A 12993-nucleotide genomic window follows, 5' to 3' on the forward strand; every position below is an offset into this window, starting at 1 on the left:
TGGATCCGGACCTCCTCGCTACCTTCTGCGGCGCTGTTGACACTTACGCCTGGGTGCTCGAGGAGGCCAAGCACCACGACGATGACAACGTTGTTGTTGGATTGGGACTGCGTCGTGGCTGGTTGCTACTGCTATTGCTTGCTCAAAGCCAACCAACGATATCGTTGCTTTCGCATTTCTTCTGTTCTTGCTATTTTGGGCGTCACAGCGACATCGGCATCAGCGAGGACTCCGTGGGAGACGGTGCCAGCCGGGACGAGCTCCGCGCTACTGGGCCTGGACGCCGCGTTGCCGCACTCGTGCTGCCGCAGTTATTCGTGGATGGCCGATATTCGGGCAGCCGACGAGGTGGTCATGCGCCACCGCTGCCGTAGAGAGCACAGAGAGGAAGGGAACGTACGAGGCCATTGGTTTGACATTTTTTTCTACTTCCTCCGTTTCACAATATAAGTCATCTAGCATTTCCCATATTCATATTGATGTTAATGGATCTAGACATATATCTATCTAGATACATTAATATAACTTACATTGTGAAACGGAGGGAGTATTTTTCTAGGATTTTGGCCCTTTTTTTGTTAGAATAGGAAAACCGGTTATATTAACTCGTCATTCGCTGAACCGGTTAGAGCATCTCCAACCGTCTCCCCAAATGCCTCTCCAAGCTAAATTTTAGCTAGTCAAGCCAAAAAAAACATGCTCCAACGAGTTGCTAACCGGATGGCTAAGCCATCCGACTGGCCAAACACCCACACCGCCTGGCCAAATGTGGAGAGGCAAACTCACTGGCCAAATGGTGAGCCCCACACTGATTTGTGTCTCCGACTCCGCCTCCTTATCCGGGCGCAACAAAGGCGTCAACCTCGGAGCAGCGGCGCGGACGGGGATGGAGCTGAGGATCCACCGTCGCTGTCGTCGTTGCCGCCACATCTCGATGGCGTGAGCAGCAGCTGAGGACCCTCAATGTCGTCGTCGCCGCCGATTTCCGCCGCCACCGTCAGATCCACCCGTCCGCCCCCCGCCTCCCTTGCCGACGCGAGTAGCCGCAGCCCGCAGCATCGCCTCTGCCTCTCATTCGTGCCACCAGCAGCAACGTCGTCTCCGCCGCAAGTAGCCGAAGCCCGCAGCCTCCGCCCGTCCGCTCGCCTGCCCACCCACCCCCGGAGGATGCGGCGGTGGGGCGGCACGACAGCGAGCGTCGCCAAGGCCTCCTGCTCACCGGCCGCTGGCGTTGAGGGCATGAAGGGAGTGGCAACGGCGAGGTGTTGCCGTCGCCCCTCTCCTTGACGGCGACGTACACTGTACGTCGCCTCTGCCCCGGCCACATCCGGCACTGCCGCCTCCGACCCCGGCCACATCCGCCGCCGCCGCCTCCGCGCCCGGCCACAACCGCCGCCGCCACTGCCTCTGCGCCCGGCCGCATCTGTCGCGCGGGAAGAGTGCCGAGGGAAGAGGAAGAGAGAGAAAGAAGGTGTAGTAGAGGCTGATGTGTGGGTCCTAGTGTCATAGATGGAGAGTATAGATGGAGAGGTTGTTGGAGCGAGGAATGAGTTTGGCTTGACAAATCAATTGAAGAGTTGGCTATGGGTGTGTTTAGTTCACGCCAAAATTGGAAGTTTGATTGAAATTGGAATGATGTACAGAAAAGTTGGAAGTTTGTGTGTGTAGGAAAGTTTTGATGTGATGGAAAAGTTGGAAATTTGAAGAAAAAGTTAGGAACTAAACCAGGCCTATATGAGTGTTTGGAGAGTCCAATTTGAAGAAGCTGTTGGAGATGCTCTTAGGTTTGACGAAGATAGCGAAGCAGTTGAGGAGGAGCCCTTGACTGAGAAAGGTAAGTCGCTACACTTGAGCTAGGGTTGGGTGCTCGAGATGCAACTCGAGGACAATAGTACTTAGGCTCCGTTCGGTAGTACAAGTTACCAACTCCTCCTCCTCGTTTTTTGCGCGCAAGCTTTTCAAACTGCTAAACGGTGCATTTTTTATAAAAAGTTTCTATGAAAGTTGCTTAAAAAAATCATATTAATCCATTTTTGAAAAAAAAATAGCTAAAACTTAATTAATCACGCGCTAAAACGCTGCTTCGTTTAGAGCCTTAGGGGTAGATGCCGCAAAAAGGGAAACTGACAAATCAGGCCATGATTTCACATCCCAAATTTACCCTAAAAAGTATCTTTTAAATTATTCATAGAAAAAGTAAAAATTGGTTTAAAGCTTCCAACATTAAAAATATACAATCTAAAAAAATCAAATGAGGCTTAGAGAATTTTTGTATATTTTCTCAAGGCCTAAAAGGCTTAACAAAATTTTAATGGAGTTTTCAGAGCACAAATAATAATTATAAAGCAATAAAGAAATTATTATGAATTTTCTTAAAAGAAAAACCCTAAAAACCTCCTTCTCTCTCTAGGCCGAAAGTCGGCCCACTTCCTCACTCTCTCCCCTCTCACCGGCCCGGTCTATCTCTCCTTCCCCCGCGAGCACGCTGGTGGGCCGGCCCACTCGGCCACGCCCTGGGCCACTATCATCCCCGTCCTCTCGCCGCTTCCGCCTAGCGCCTCCGCCGCTGCCGCGAGTCCCGCTGCTCCCGGCCGTTTCCGTCCATGTTGGAAGGGGAATCACTCCCCAAGATTCCCTCTCTCATTCCCCCCACTTACCCCTCTCTCTCCCTCATCAACGTGGTCAGATTTAGTCCGGCAAATCTCGCTGGCACCATTGATGGCGGCAAAATTTGCCGCCATCGTTTCCCTCTCTCCTCGGCTCTCTCTCTCTCTCTCCCCCGTTGCTACAAAAACCCTCACCGCAACCCCTCTCTCGTTTTCGCCACCTTGCGCTTCCTCTCATCCATAGAATCGAGCCACCGCCATCTCTCTCTCTCTCTCCGTCATCACCGCCGAGCTCCAGCCAAGCCTCGCCGCCATTCAGGACACCCCTCGCCTCGGTGCCACCACCACTGGCATCACCATCGCCGCCGACCTCGTCCACCCCCTCCCCGCGCCAGCGATCGCTGGAACCCCGTCCGCACCGTTGACCTGAGTCGCGCCATCGTCTTCCTCCTCTCTGGTCACCATTTTCGCCACCTGCCGCCGTTTGGGGTGAACCACAAATGTAACATCCCGGCCCAGAGCTTAATAGGATTAATAAAATACTCATATCAACAAGTTGCAACTTCTTTTCCGGAAGCCCGTCTCCGAAGAACTCTGAGGACTGATTGAAAAAAAGACTTGTGTTGGTTTGTGAGGGCAGTCGATGACCTATAAAAGCTGCCAGATGTAAGTGGGCCTGGCCTGGGACAAGGTGTGTCAACAAGTTGCAACTTCTTTTCCGGAAGCCCGTCTCAAAAGAACTCTGTGACGTGGCCAACCTTATCGACCTATAAAAGCTGCCAGATGTAAGTGGGCCTGGCCTGGGACAAGGTGTGTCAACAAGTTGCAACTTCTTTTCCGGAAGCCCGTCTCCAAAGAACTCTGTGACGTGGCCAACCTTCGGGCGCACCGTGTGGCCGCCGCGTGAGGCCTGCCCGTCAGCCACCATCGCCCCTCCGGTGGCTGACGTGTGGGGCCCACGGCGCCGGTGGAGGGCAACCCTGTGAGCCCAGTCCACAGTTGACCGTGAGGCTGTCGTGTGGGCCCCACCCCATGGACCTGGCTCATGCGTCACCCCGGGGTGCTGATGCAATAATCATTTTTAAATTAAAGATAATTCAAGAAAATAGTAAATAATCACCTAAGCAACATATAAACTTGAAATGGCCATAACTTGGTCGTTTGAACTCGGGATTGGACTGTTCAAGTCTATATTTTTTTCTTAAGAAGTCAAGAACCCATTTATGTGCTTTGTTTTGGCCTCTTATGTGGATTTTATTAGAGTAATAGTCTTTTTCCTTTTTATCGGCCGTGTAGATGATGCAGCTTCGGAAGATCCGCTCTACGTGGAGGTTGAAGCCGACGTTTGGGAAAGTGAGCAAGGCAAGTCATATCTCCGTTGAACATATTGATGTCCCATGTTTTAAAATTATTTTATTTTAAATTATTGCATTACCACTTTATTTAAATTCTTGCGTTATCACTGTTTTATCTAGCTTTACCTACCCGTCTTTGTTATAGCCTTATAATTGATATTGTTATCATACCTTGTTCCCCCTAGGAAAATAAATCCCCAAACTAGTGTGTACTCTATCTATGGTTCCACTAGTATGATTTTAGCTAGATGCTTCGTTGTTTAACTAGGCAACCCTATGAGGTTTTATAACTTTAGACTTTGGGAAAGATCACATCACTTGAACATATTGGATTGGTTGGCATAATTTGGAATTGGGTATACACCTCCCCCTCTACTCAAAACCCCCCAAAATGGTTTTAGGTTGGGCTCGGGGTGCAAGGTTTTGATAGTAGCACCTCGGTCACCATAAGGACCGGTCTTCGGGCCTTTGTTGTAAAGCACTACCGTACTTCTACATGTCTAAGTGGGTAAGGCTTAGTTTATAGCCCAGTCTGGTCATGAGCAAAAGGACACAAATAGAGATGGATGAAGTAGGGTGATGGATATCTCTGAGGCAAATGAAGGCTATACGAGGAGGTGTCCGGTAGTCAAGATCTCGTGGCATGGGATGGGCATCCAGAAGGCCACTCCCGAAGGATGTTCTAATGCCGTGGGGCTCGACCATAACCTACCTGTCCCAGGAACCCCGGCCGTAGGTGGGCGTTGAGTTGGTACTTTTGTTCAGGGCTAGGGTGAGCGAAGAAGTATGTTACGCCCTCCGTCCATATACCGTGGTGGTATGTGGCGTGTGGCGACACGTGAGGAAGGCGTGTCTTGTGGGTAAAGATGTACACCTCTGTATTAGTGATATGCCCTAGAGGCAATCATAGAGATGATTGTATCACATACTATGTTTACATATTTATCTGACTTTATTCCTTGAAATAGATAACTCATTATTGGTTAATGGATATGTGATTCTTTCATGAGACTCTTTATGTTGTTTGTTACTATTTCTAAAGGATCCCTGATCAAATATCATATGTGGAACAAATATGTTTAAATAATCAGCACATGTATTAATTGATGATCATGTCTCATGGATCATGATATAGAGATACCAAATTAATAATGTGGACACATGTTGGTGAACATGTTGTTGGATAGACCCAACATGAGACACTGCAAGAGCCATATGTGTTGTGTCATCAGTGATCTTATTTAGTGTTGGTGTTGAATCCTTAGACCTGAGATTATCATGGTTCCCAACATGTGTAGTAGCTTACTTAGGGACTACTAAACGCTACTCCGTAATTGGGTAGTTATAAAAGTAGTTTTTGGGTATGCCATGAAACATGTAGTGGGATATGAATAATCAAGATGGGATTTGCCCCTCCTATGGAAAGATATCTCTGGGCCCCTCGATGTTGTAGATTATGGAAGTGCATGGCCATGCCAAAGGTGATTGAGGAGTCAATCACAAGTTATATAATGTATCAATAGGTTCGAGTGAATGATTGAGCTATTAGAGGATGGCACATATCTAGCCTTGAGCTTAATCGATATCATGAGGCAAAGTGGTTCATATAAGTATACACTAGAGGTTCAATCGATATGATCTTTATGTATGCCCGGTGGGTCAATACGTTCTGCTAGGGGCCGCTGTTGACGCGTGAACTGAAAAGGAGTTTTTGGGTTTCAGCCGAGTGTACATGAACCTACAGGGTCGCACGCTTAATGGGCCGGAATAGGTCTCCTACGTGCCTTGGAGGCCTGAGTGATGGATCCTATATATTCGTGAGGGGTGTGACCAGCGGAGGTATTGCATCACATGAGAAACCCTAGCCGTCACTCCCCTCCCCGAGCAAAACCCTAGACGTGCGCGGGTGCTAGCACATCTGCACGTGGCGTTCCGTCCCTGTACGTGTGGATACCGGTAGAGGCGCCGCTGGTTTGCAGTGCTGATCGGGGTGGGAATACGGCGAGGAGAACGCACGAGGAGGAGAAGGTCGAGCTGGTGCGATCGACTACTTCCTCTACATCGACGCGCTACTTCGCGAGAATTCCTTCGACTTCTTAGAGCCTTCTTCCGCTGCGCAGCGCGTCGAGTGGTAACGATCTATGATCTAATAATTGCATGGTTCCTGGTTTACGCAATAGAAAATTTTGATTTATGCTATCGTACCCTACGCGTATCCCAACACTCTGATCAGAGTATAACCTATTTGAATAGCCATACCCTCGGTTATGGGCAAGCCTAGCAATGTACCCAAGTTAGTGGTTTCACTCTTAAAACTTGTTAATCAACTAAAACCTGGAATGGTTTTCCTAGGTTGGCTTGGGACGAGCTGGGGCCCGGCTTTAAGGCTGCCAGTTCGGTCTGACTTATCGTAGGCCTTGGGTTAAGGCAGGTTCGTGTAGGTTCACGGCCGTGGATAATTGTAATATTGTGTAGACCTAGGTTTGAATTTATTAAATGGCTTTGAGCAACTAAGTGGTTTAAAAGGTTGTTTTACTGCAAAACCTAACTAATTATTATTACACCTTTGTACCCCTTATATTTATTGTGCATTTGTCAGTGTGACTTGTTGATTACGGTGGTTGTACTCAATCTTGCTCAATTTTTCCCCCATCCCAGAAGAGGAATTCTTGGAGGATGATGGCTTCGGTGTCTAGCTCATGCCTGCCATCAAGTGCATATGGTCTTCGCCCTAGTCTTCCGCGCTTCTTCTTTTATCTCTGTGTGTTGGGCCTTTGGTCGCCCATGTAATAAAAATACTATTTACGCTTCCTCTTGTTAAACTCTAATATTGTATCAACCTTTGTGTACCTCGTCTCCTGGGACAAGGAATAATGCACGCACGAATGGAAAACCTGTCACCTGTCGGGTTATTTCCGGTCGTGACACATGACAAGTCTCATGTGTTGGGCACGTCACGAAGTGCATGTAAAGCATACATCCACTGCAATGTAAATAAATAAATCTATTCAAATAGCCAAGCTCATGGTTAAAAGAGCAATGGAATTTTCAATACTCTTGACAAGCCTCATAATATTTGAACTTGCTTAGAATAGGTTGGATAATGATGTTGGACAACCCCGGAAGGCGGGACTGGTCGTTGGTTAAGAGAAATGGTGATTAATTGAATGGTGAAGTTAAACTGAACCAAGGTGGGGGTTTGGGGAGGTGGATGAACCCTCTACTATTAACTACAACTTCAACAATATCATTGATTTAAGTTAAAAATAGGTAAGTCGTAGGTTTGCAAACTATTTAAAGAAAACTAGTTTTATGCAAAATAAACCCAGGCCGCTCCTTAATTCCATGTGTGCATTGTAGTAGTGGCTTGAGAGTACGTTCGTACTCATCGTGGATTATGCAATCATAAACATGTAATCCTTAATTCAATCTTTCTCTTAGATGCAAGCAATATTATAGATCGAACCTAATCGAGACAGCATGGATTGCTCGTAATTTAGACAAGATGAATTAAAGTTTACATGAGTTTATATCACAACCTATGATACAATACTTAGGTTAAAATATATATAGTATCAGCTATTACTCTGATACAGCCTTATATAAGAATATCAATCTAGGAAATATAGTTTAAATAAAGTGATATACTTATATAAAGGACAAATATAACATGAAAAACATGATTAAAGAAATTAAACATAGCATAACAGTTATATCAACTAAGATTGACTGAATCCATGATTCTACCCCTATTGGCAATCAAGAAGCATGTTAGTTTTAATGATGTTAGTTTTTATGATTCTAAGCAGGACTTAGTAGGTCAAACTCAATTGATGCAGCATAAGTATGAAAAAAAGCATAAAGTCTAAACAATCAAGCTTTTGAATAATTTTCAGGGTGGTGGATACCTTAGCTAATCTAAACCGACAAAATGATACCGGCAAAACCCTAGGTTTGGCCGAAAGAGGTAAATTGAATCATCAAATTAGATTAGCTAAGATATATGATAACCAACAATTACAAATATTGTTTTCTCCCTTATAGCACATGAAGTCTTCATCTGCTAAAGCTATTTGCTCCATTTTACAAGTTTGGATATCATACTTATAGAACTTTTTTAATGCCAATAGCAACATTTTTCCATGAAAAACAACTGGTGGACTTGCTACAGGCCGCTGAATAATTGTTGGTGGACCCTGTATAGTGCATCATCGTTTACTCGAGTCTATTCAGGGTTCTGCTTCTGCCCAACACTCCAAATCTCTAGTGATAACACTGGACTGAAAATGAAACAAATAGAATTCATCCTCCACTTGGGTTGAACTGGAAGACTTTACATTGTTTGGGTTACATGGAAACATACTCGCTGTGTTCGTTTGTGGTTGGGAACCTTCCCTCGTCACGCAAAAGAGAGCGATGGATTAGCGTGTGATTAATTCAGTATTGGTTAAAAATATTTGAAATAGATTAATATGGTTTTTTAAAGCAATTAACTTTCCTATAGAAAATTTTTGCTAGAAACATACTCTTTTCATTTTATATTGATCATCATATAAGTATTTTCACCAAGATAAAGGACTTAACTATACCGTACAATTTATTTAATGTGAGTATGTGGTGACAACAATCAAGAAACATGTTGTCATGGGCATTGGGCACAAAGGCAGAGGCCGTAGGCAGTCCATATCAATTAAGTTAGAGTTAAGATTATTAGTTAAGTTAGAGATAATATTAGATTGAATCCTTACTCAGGGGTCAAGCTATACCATCTATATAAGGATGAGATTGTATCTATTATCATTAAGCAATGAATATTAATTAGTCTAATCTCTCCCTCCCAACAATGTTTTTCTCTCTAGCCTAAATCTGCATCCCTTCTCTAGGAGCCGACGCCACCCGGCTATCTTTCCAGCGGTGTTTATCCCATCATGACCTTGGGTCATGACACATGTAGACTTTTTACTCCACTACGAACAAGAAACGAGCCATTACCTACCCCTGAATGCCTGCATGCATGTATGCATACTCAATTTGCATGCACAGATGTAATACTATTGCGTGTCAAAGTCAGGGCTATATAATGGTCAATTTGAAATATCTGATTTTTGGTTATATGATAATTAACATGGAATTATAGGAGTATTAGTATTTAGTAGTTTGAGAAGCGTACGCGTGAAAATGGAAGTTAGCATAGCTTAGTGGAGAAGAACCTTATACTTGTTGCTACGAGGGTCAACTCCAAATCTAAGCGTTGTACCATGGTTGTCTTTAGTTCACACTGAAGTTTAGAAGTTTGGTTGAAATTGGTACGATGTGATAGAAAAGTTGTGTGTGTATGAAAGTTTGATGTGATGGAAAATAATTCTCTGATTGACAGGTTGTAGACCATCTTTTTTGTCCTTCATGTTGCAAACGAGGAATAAATCATTTCAGTGCATAGGGACGCATCTATAATCTGTGGAAAGTATGTGAACGTATTGCATTACCACTCATACTTATATAGGCCCATTAAGAATGACCCTTTCTCTTCGACCATTCAAGGTGAGCAATGATGAAAAATGGGCTGGATATCCTGCGATGCTAAGCCTTGCATACAAGCTTTAGCTCTTCCTGAATCGTCTACTTACTGAATTATCAGCAGCAACCAAATTTTAATTTATTTTTGAGGTTTTTTTCAGCCTAGGCTATCATCAAGGATTGACTTTTAAACCGTGAATAATATAAATATAAAGGTTTTATTTATTAATTATTTTTTGTTGCTACATTGATATTTCTATAGTCCATCAGCCGTAGGTTGAGCAACCGCACTAGTACGAAAATGATTTTTGTGTGTGGACGAAAAGGATTTTCGCGTGCAGATCTTGCGCCCATCTGCAACGGGGTGTCTGCAAAAATACATTTTTTTCGTGTGGGTGACGCACCCGCTGTTGATGCGAAAAACACACACTAGCCTAGAAGATCTGCTTAGCTCCAGTACAGGTTATTTGATGAGATGCAGGCATACCAGTTAGTTTGATCCTACAACTGACAAGATATATAAACAATAGATCAAATAGCCGATCGGCCGACAAGCCGATGAAGTAATTCCAGACGATGTTGATACTAGCCGATGCCGATAGGGTCTTGATTGGCTATATGTCCAATGTAGAATCTGGCGCATGAATAAATAATCATACAAAGACAATCGGCTAATGATAATCAATATAGTAATATAATCCAGTAGAAACCAACTGTCTAATAATGATATGATAAAATAAGCACAGATTCAAAAGTTAAAGCATACATCGGCTGGAAGACCGATGTCATTAAATCCAGAAGATTAGATAAACAGTGGAACCTTTATTGCGATTGGCTAAATCCAACTTCTATGTAATCCTTATAAGCCAATACAACGTTCAGATAACTCATCGGCTGAAACCCCGATGAAACCCTTATTGGCAATCAAAAAGCAAGCTAGAGATTATGGTTCTAAACACGACTTAGTAGATCAAACTTAATTGATGCAGCACTAAGTATGAAAAGAAACATAATATCTAGACAATCAAACCCTTGATTGATTTTCAGGGTGGTAGATAGCTTAGTTAATCTAATCTAGCAAGATAATTTAGCCGATACTAGTATAAACCCTAAAACGAATCTCAGCCGATATGATGAAATTAAGATGCTAAACTAGATTAACTACGATATATAATATATTGGTAGGCAAATATATCAACCGAACCAGAGCAATCCAAGAGGTCAAATATACTGATGCAGCCTTGAACGACGCCAATGTAGCCAATATAATTGCCAGGGCCAACGAAACGTAGGACTTACCCCTTCCTGGAGATCGAAAACCGATGTAGACCCGCGTCAGATGCCAAGCTCCGTCGGATGATAAGTAAAAACCTCGGTAAAGAGGGTGGCGATGCACCGAGAGTAGTTGTATTGATCTGTGAGATAAATTACAATGACCCCTGACGTACATATTTATATCCATGGGTAGATACTACTCCTTGTAGGACACTAAACACACTTTCCTAAAGTTAAAAGGAAACTAACATACTACTCCTTGATCTCGGTCACTTCTGGATAAACTTTCTTTAATTGATTAATTTCCTTAACCGAATATAGCAGGAATTTGACTATTGGTGACTTGATGACTCTCATTGGCCGATTTCAGGACTATGAAGCCGATACTGACTTTAGGTCGATGATGACTCCGTGGCTTACCAAATTTCACTTTTAACACCTGCGCGCGAAAATCAGATTTTCGAGTGCAGGTGGCTTACGTCGCCCACACGCAACAAAAAGAACCCAAAAAATAAAATCAAAACCCTAACTCTAGCCGTCGCCCGCCGCCGCCCTCCTCGTGGTTGCCGCCATCGTCGTCGTTGCCGTAATCATCTTCGTCGTCACCGTCGCCGCCGCCTTCCGCCGCTCCCGGCCGCATCGCCGCCACCCACCGCCATATCCTGGCGAGAGAGGGGCACCGCCTCTAGATCCGGGCGGGCGAGGGGCGACGCCGCCAGGGAGCGCGCGCGAGGCCGCAGCTGCCGCCTCCCGTCGCCCGCCGCCTCTCCCGGCCGTCGCCGGCAGCCGCGCGCCCGTCGCCTGCCGAGCCTGTTGCCGTGCCCCGCGCCCGCGTGCCCACGCCTGTGGAGAGAGAGAGATAAGGATGAGTAGGTGGAGAGGATAAGATAGAAAATTTTGAAGTGGTTGAGAGGGAAAAATGCCTGAGGAGGGAGGGTATTTTTGCGTGCGGTGCTCTTAAGATGTCCGCACGCGAAAATCGATTTTCACGTGTGGGCCTCTTAAGGTTCCGCACGTAAAAATAGGCTTATTTTTGCGTGCGGACCTCTTAAGGAACCGCATGCGAAAATCGATTTTCGCGTGCAAGCATTTTAAGGATCCGCACGTAAAAATGGGAGGACGATTTTTCTAGACGCTGTCAGTTATGGACCGCCTGAAATCTAAGAAGTGGTTCGTCCAGGAAAATCATTTTTTATAGTGCCGGTGCCATAGATATGACTTGTAGTCTCAACAGAATGCTGAAACATCCCCTCATCCGAGATGCTTTGACAAATAATTGATACAATCCGCGACCAGGTGCTCCATAGAACACGATGTCTGTGCATCTTTTCACCACCATGACAAGATTCTCAAACCGCACTTGCACATTATAATGGAGTACTTGCAATGCTAATCGGACAACTCAACTTCCAAATGCCATTCGTGTTGGAAAAATTGATCTCTCGGTTTGAAAAACCGGGAGGAGATCGCGCTACACCATTTTTTCCACCCGTTGTCTACGCAAAATCAAAGCGATTCAATTTGTTTTAATTCTTGATTAACTACGCGCCATTATCAGTGGCGCCCAATTTATTTCCTTTTGAGTCGCCCCCGATTCCCTACAGCGCTAAATATAAAAGAATTTGTTTTAATTCTTGATTAACTATGCACCATGATCGGTGGCGCCCAATTTATTTCCTTTTGAGTCGCCCCTGATTTCCTACAGCGCTAAATATAAAACGGGAGACCAGCCCAAGAGTGGATGACGATCTCTCTCAATCTCAATCTTCCCGACAACCAAACCCTAAACCCGATCAACATATGCGCTGGAGGAGAAACATGTGCAGTTCCGAGACAATGTAGGTGACGACCAGAAGGCTGCCGCTACCCCACAAGTGATCGCCGGCGACCCTTTCGAGATCAAGCCGACATCCTCACCAACGATACGCGAGGTGGTTCGAGGTTCCGCGTCATCTACACCCACTCTAGTTCAAGCTAGAACAATTGCAATGGCTTCAAACAACAGTAATTTAGACCTATCAGGTAGCACGCTACCTTTAAAGGCAAAATAAAAACTTTGGTTTCTTCTCCGTCGGGTGGACCAAGATGCAAAGAAACTAATTTGATTTAACCCAAAATTATCAAAGAGAACGCATACCTGAATGTCAGTATTCCAGGTGGAGTACCTTTAACGGAGCTCGTATTTCATATTTTCAAAAATCGACATGAGATAATTCCACCTGTAAAGGTCAAAACTAAAA

This window comes from Oryza sativa, chromosome 12 (assembly GCF_034140825.1).
Source record: "Oryza sativa Japonica Group chromosome 12, ASM3414082v1".
Taxonomy (NCBI): domain Eukaryota; kingdom Viridiplantae; phylum Streptophyta; class Magnoliopsida; order Poales; family Poaceae; genus Oryza; species Oryza sativa.